Here is a 7,597-nt window from a genome sequence, read left to right on the forward strand (position 1 = left end):
CAGTGTAAAAAAGGTAAAATATGCAGTAATAAGTGTCTTTGAGAGTAGTTAGCTAATACTGCTTCATTGTTCTCACATTACCTCCATCACATGTAGATTCCTTGTGTTTGTCTCTGGACTCTGTTTTTTGTTTCTTTGTTTTTTTTTTCCACAAAAGATTAAGTGATTTTTAAAAATAATTTTATTCATTTTAATTCAATTTTAAATTTTTCTGTAAATTAACATTATATCACTTCATGTTTAAAAGTTGCAAAATATACAGGCATCTAATATGCAATCCCAAAACATAGTCTCCGTACTGTTTACAGTGAATTTCTGGAAACCACAGCTGTTGTTGTACTCTAATTTAATATGATTTTTTACAGTGTAAAAAAGGTAAAATATGCAGTAATAAGTGTCTTTGAGAGTAGTTAGCTAATACTGCTTCATTGTTCTCACATTACCTCCATCACATGTAGATTCCTTGTGTTTGTCTCTGGACTCTGTTTTTTGTTTCTTTGTTTTTTTTTTCCACAAAAGATCCTGCGTTTAGATCCACGCTTCTGCCTGCTTACTCCTGTTTTTACAACCTCACTATGTTACACGTATCATCGAATAATTATGGTTATTTTGCATTTAAAAGTGCAGAGGAAACAAGAGAGCAGTGGATTTATTGATTTATTTACTGTATGTTACGCTGCTGCCACACAGATCTAATATAAACATGCCATTTCTTTCCCAGCTGTTTACCTTCACAAACATAACCATCAGTTTTTGTAACTCATGTCTGTTAACATAAACTTGTGTATATTTGACAGTTAAAGTGCAATAAGACATGAAAGAGAAGTTTAGTACTCATATGCCAAATGACTAATGCTTCGGGTGTGTGCGCTCAAAAAACCATATATCAGAAGTTTAAACTAATATGGTTTTTAAATCTAATTTTGTGTATGGCAGTATTAAAAACCAAGGCTAGTATTTCTTTTGTTCATACCTCATTTACCCCTAAAAGGTGCATATTAGCACCTTAAGGATGCATGTTATGACTCTAAATTACTCATCTGCAGCTTTTCAAAGTTAAATAAGTCCTGCTAAGGGTACTACTCCAGTAAAAAGATGTTGTACCCTTACAGGTACAATTTGTGCACATTTTTTCCTGACCGTGTATAGGTTGAGTTGAACGCTTTGCATTTGGGGATGTAGTGGATTACACAGGGTGTTCTGGTTATATATTGCATATTTCTGGCAAATGTTGCAAATCATTCATGCATATAATAAACCAGCGCACAATGCACTGTATGCTTACTGCAGAAACAGAGAGATTAGTGTGCTAGAATAGTATATCTGTATAACAAGGAACACTAACATTACATTAATGCAAGCACTGAGACACTTCTGGCAATGGACATTTTGTGAAGTTTATAATACTTGATCCTGTTATAATTGCACCACAAATCCCATAAGGCTGTTCTGTGTCCCCCAGGTGATTAGTTCTATGCAGGTTGCCATGGGAACTGCTGGCCGTGCTCAAGGTTCGCTGGTTTGAGGCTCAGGGGCTACAGTGTCCTTATATAGCCTGAGAGAACGCAGTGTGTATGTTTGTTTGTGTATGAAAGAATGATGGTCCTCTATGGCTTGACTGGTGTCAGGTGTGGTGTATTTTGACATGTCACTTCAGGATGGATGCATATGAACACCATATTTACAGTAGATACAAAGAAGAATGTTATTTGATTCTTCTTTCCAAGCACAAACTCCAGAGACAGCAAAAAATAACTCACTTAGAGGCAGATTTGCCTGAAAAGTTTAAACATTGTGACTGCAGTATTTTAAACTCTGTTTGTTTGAGCATATTAACAGTTAGGCCATATGGAAAACACACACACACACACTCACACTCACACACTCACACTCACACACACACACACACACACACACACACACACACACACACACACACTCACATTCACACACACACACACACACACACACACATTTGTGTTGTGTTTCCATGTTTTATGGGGACATTCCACACTATCCTTGTGGGGACAGTTGGTCCCCATATCGTGATAAATACCAGGTACACACACACACACACACACACACACATTTTAGATTATATATATTTCCATAGAATTCCATATATATATATGTATATATACAGTATATAATTTGAAAATTCACATATCAAAATATATTTTAGGTGCAAGAAAACAAATTTCCAATTTTACAGTAGCCTACATTTAGGCTGAATGCAAATGTGGTCAAAACTAGATTTATAATTATTTAATAATAAGTTATTTTTCATAAAGAAATGTAATGTTGTAGTTAATTAATTAATTAATTATTATATATATTTTTTAAATACATTTTCAAAAATATACAAAAAATGGTCAAAAGGTATTGGTTGAATAAATATTTACGTGCATATATTTTGAAACATATTTTAGCAAATACATATTTTGACCATTTGAGGATATTTTGAAACAGAGTGAAAAAAAGCTTTTTAATCATTCCTCATATTGTGTCTTTTTTCATGTTTTTCAATGTATTGCTTTCAATTATGAGATATATTGGTTTTGTTAAGATAAAATGGCGAACATGCAGGAAGCAGGCTTATGTTTAGCAGCTTAAAGAGAAAATAATCACTGAGAGAGGGCAATGAGTACTACAGGGATGGTGAGGATCTGGAAGATGAGTGATGGAACAAGAGAGCAACAAGAGAGAACAATATGTCTTTGGTTTGTGCTAGCGTTTGTCTGAATGCATATGCCGCTGTTTGAAGTGTCTGTGCACGTGTGTGTATCTGTGTACGCTTTTATGTTATCGCATATTGTGTTTTCTCCAGATGGAAGCACTTAAAAGCTCTGTCTCTCCAGGGGGGACAGTGATCTGTTTCCAAATTCCCTCTTTTGAAAAACATATTCTTACTTCCATTAATAATTGACATGCAGTTCTCTTTGCTGTCCACTGAAGGCCATGCAACAGATTTTTTTTTTGAAGAAAAGCAAATGAGAATTAAACTGTTTTCCAGTCTTCATTTAATGTGTTTTTTACTCCACAAAATTAGAACATGAAAGAAAGTAGAGCTTTTTGTCCTCTGATAAATCCCTTCACTCTATCGGTCGAGACCTACTTTTGTCATTTTCTGCCAATTAATTTGCAATTATATCTTAATTATGCTTTTAGTAGGACACACCTTACAGGCAAATAAGAGGGCATAGTCTGTCTTCTTTCCATCTTTCTACCGCCATATGGACTAAATCGCAAACCAGGTGGTTTGTGCTCTGATTCCACAAAGCACATGTTCAATCACTGCACTTCACGTTGTTTGCAGCTGAGAAGTGCGATCTAATACAATAGGGATACGATGAGCTTTATTTTAGTGGCTTGCTCAGGGACACAATTCATGGATCGCCTCTGACACAGCTGTGACCACCTTGAACACAATATTGCTGTGCTTATCGGCTTATAATATGGCCAGTCCGTGCATAACAACATGTTAATGTTGAGAGTGAATCTCACAAAGCCTGTCAAGAGCATATCCCTGTAATAGTTCACCTCAAAATGCAAAATTAAAAACGGTAGAAAATAACATTTTGCATTAAGAAAATAAAGCATTTACAAAGATTTGTGGGGAAAAAATGTGTGATTCTGAAGGACTCATTCTGAATTCAAACATGATACTGTTATAGGAGGCCAGCTTTGCAATAAGTCAATTTGTGAAATTTCATCCCTGCTAGATGAAGCACTTCTTTGTTTGGCAGTCTTATTTGGATGCCAGAAGAACGTTACCTGACTGACTGCATTGCGCCAGCTATAAAGTTTGGTGGAGGAGGGCTGATGATATGGAGATGTTCTTCACAGGTCGGGCTGGCCTCTTACGTCCAGTGAAGAGAAATCTTAAAGCTTCAGCATACCAAGACATTTTGGGCAATGCTATGTGGGAACAGTTTGGGAAAGGCCCTTTTCTATTCCAGCGTGATGTGCCCCAGTGCACAAAGCAATGTGGTTGGATGAGTTTAGTGTAAGAACTTGACTGGCCCACACAGAATCCTGACCTCACCCCCATTAGAACACCTTTTTTTGAACACCATGGAACACACGGCAGCAACTCATGCATTTAGGCATGTAGAGATGGTCGTGATGATCCACTGAAGTTTAAACCAAGCATCAGAATGGGGAAGAAAGAAAGGTGACTTAAGTGACTTTTAACGTGGTATGGTTTTGGTGCCAGACAAGCTGTGCTAAGTATTTCAGAAACTGCTAATATATTTTTATTTTTATGCATAAACAAAGAATGGAAATATCCAGTGAGAGCTTACCTGAGTATTGTTGCTGACCATATAAATCCCTTTATGGCTACAGTGTACCCATCTTGTGATGGCTACTTTCAGCAAGATAACACACCATATCAAATCATCTCAAACTGGTTTCTTGATCATAACAAAGAGTTGACTATACTCTAATGGCCTCAACAGTGACCAGATCTCAATCCAGTGGAGTTTTTTGGGATGTGGTGGAATGGATGATATGCTTCATGGATGTGCAGCCAACAAATCTGCAGCAACTGCATGATGCTATCATGTCACTATGGACCAAAATTTCTCAGGAATGTTTCCAGCACCTTGTTGAATCTATGCCATGAAGAATTATGGCAGTTCTTAGGGCAATAATGGGTCCAACCTGATAATAATAAAGCGGCTGGTGAGTGTATATGAGAATAGAATGGGTACTGGTATTACAATTGGTATTACAAATCTTTCCCTACACACATAATATAAACAATACACTATTGTGTAAAATATATTATCGTGACAGTAAGACTTTTAAATAAATGAATAGTTTTATTCAAGTTTTTATCAGTTAAATGCAAGGATGCATTCAACTGAACAAAAGTGACAGTAAAGACAATTATAATTTTACAAAATTTCCGATTCCAATTTTAAATGAATGCTATTCTTTTGAACTTTCTTTTTAGCAAAGAATCCTGAAAAAAAGTATAATGGTTTCCACAAAAAATATTAAGCAGAACAATGTTGTTTTCAACATTAATAATAATAAATGTTTCTTGAGCAAATAAGCATATTAGAATGATTTCTGTAGGATCATTTGACAATGAAGACTGGAGTAATGATGCTGAAAATTCAGCATTGCCATAACAAGAATAAATTACATTTTATCATATAATTTAAACAGTTGGTGTCTCAATAGAAGATTCTGCTTTTAATTGCTGATTAATTGTAAATGTATGCTGATCCAGCATTTTGGAGCATTTCAGAACCCTGGACAGTTCCTAAAAGAGGATTCTTGATTGGTTAATTTGCATTGTCAGAAAGCAAATGAATTGAGTGACACGCAGCTATACCCCCATCTCTCTCTCTCTGGCTTCGAATTGCATGCAGATGTTCTCTGATGAGAGCAGATTTGTTCTATTCCCCCCATGTTCACTACACAGCACAGCTGCACTGTCACTGGCTGCCTCCTCTGCACTGCCTCGCTCTGATTGGTTGGCAGCAGTCTCTGTGTGCCCTGATGCACTGAGTACAGCTTTGAAAAACATGCTATAGCTGCACGACAGTGTACAAATGTTGGTCCATTTGAACAGTTAGTTGAACGACATATAAACTCCCATGATTTAGAATGTAAGAATGCTTACATGTCTCCTTAAACAACTGAAGTTTCAAATGGATTCAGCATTATTCAGGATGCTTTGTTATGAATGATTTTGAGGTTTTGTCTCCTGTACCTGTGGTCAGAGAGTTGGTTCAGTGCAGATGTTACAACAGCAGCATCCATCAGAAACAGAAGCACAACCATCTGGCTCTAAAAACTCCCTTTAGTCTTCATAAGCAGTTTGTGAGGAGAGCCAAGAGCATGTTTTAGTTATTCATATTTGTGACCCTGGACCACAAAACCAGTCTTAAGTCACTGGGGTATATTTGTAGCAATAGCCAAAAATACATTGTATGGGTCAAAATTATAGATTTTTCTTTTATGCCAAAAATCATTAGGATATTAAGTAAAGATCATGTTCCATGAAGATATTTTGTAAATTTCCTACTGTAAATATATCAAAACTTAATTTTTGATTAGTAACATGCATTGCTAAGAACTTTAAAGGTGATTTTCTCAATATTTATATTTTTTTGAACCCTCAGATTCCAGATTTTCAAATAGTTGTATCTCGGTCAAATATTGTCCTATAACAAACCATACATCAATGGAAAGCTCATTTATTCAGCTTTGAGATGGTGTATAATTTCTAAAATTGGTTTAAAATTTCGAAAATTTACCATTATGACTGGTTTTGTGGTCCAGGGTCACATTTGTGTCAGCAGGGTTACAGTACATGTTCTTGCAGTTTGGTTCAAAGTGTGTGTGAGTTAGATTTTGTGTTTAAGTATTTTGATTGTTTGCATGTTTGTGTTTATAATGGCATCTTAAAGTAGGTATGAAATGGAAATTCTCTAAAATCTATATTCAAAGTGCATATTATAGATGTTAATGTGAACAATTCATCCATACATATGCTTAATTTGTCATTCCTAATTTCTCATATACAAAATGTCATTACTGGGCCTTCTGGTGAAATGTCAGACTTCTCTCATGTAGGACATCTCCAGTTATTTTTCCACTCTTACAGCATCCCTGCAAGCTCATCTGTCTGACTACAACACCCACGTTGCAACATCCAGTCAACAACCAATGCACAGAACCAAGTCCCCATCCTACATTTTTTTTTTGATAGTCTGTTAGACTTGTATGTGTGATATGGAGAAAAAGATCTGTCATTAAATTTTAATTTAATGCGATTTAAATATTTCCCTTGCCCTCTCATTCTCATGTTTTGTGTTTGAAGTTTGATTGTGTCCAGAGATTGTAAAATATTTCCCAATGTATATTAAATATTTTATGGAAAAAATGTTGTGGATTTTAAAAATGAAACAATAACAACAACAACAAAACAATCACCTAGTTAATGGAACTATATGTTTTTTCGTTTTTGTTTTAGTCAATTTGAAGATAGTTGGATAATATTCTACTTTCAGAGTTTTAAATGTACTGCAGAAGGTCTGTGGGTCGATATGTACAAATATACACATTTCTTTAAAAATATAAAAATGTTGGATATATTGTATATAGATATTTCAGTTTTATTTGATACATTTTGGTCTGTTACTGGTTTGAAAATAAGGTGATGCATTTGCCAAAATCTAATTTAGGCCTGCAGTGTTATCAGTAAAATTGAGCATTATATTAGAAGAATTTTGACTGAGAGTCTGAATGGCAGGTTCCTGATTCGGAAACTCCTGTTTTGGGCTACCTGTATAGGGAAATATACAGATTTTTTAATGTTTTTATTTGTATTTCATTCTCAACCTTTTGAACCTTTTTGCTTTGCTGCCTATGCATATATTTAAGCAACAGGTGAATTTAAAATATTGTGTGTGAGTGTTTATGTGTGTGTGTCTAGCCCTAACCCAAACAATAACGTGATTATTCCGCAGTGGCCCTGCTCAATTCACACATTAATCACAATGGAAATCCGAGAGAGAGAGAGAGAGAGAGAGAGAGAGAGAGAGAGAGAGAGAGAGAGAGAGAGAGAGGGGGGGGG

The 7,597-nt window shown here is 35.6% G+C and overlaps 1 protein-coding gene across 1 annotated transcript in view; it reads left to right on the forward strand.

Moving 5' to 3' along the window:
• The window catches only part of LOC107560343 (voltage-gated potassium channel subunit beta-3), a 56,314-nt gene that overhangs the window by 1,419 nt on the left and 47,298 nt on the right, over positions 1-7,597 (forward strand). The window lies entirely within an intron of this gene.

This window comes from Sinocyclocheilus grahami, unplaced genomic scaffold (assembly GCF_001515645.1).
Source record: "Sinocyclocheilus grahami isolate Dianchi unplaced genomic scaffold, SAMN03320097.WGS_v1.1 scaffold720.1, whole genome shotgun sequence".
NCBI classification, from domain to species: Eukaryota; Metazoa; Chordata; class Actinopteri; order Cypriniformes; family Cyprinidae; genus Sinocyclocheilus; species Sinocyclocheilus grahami.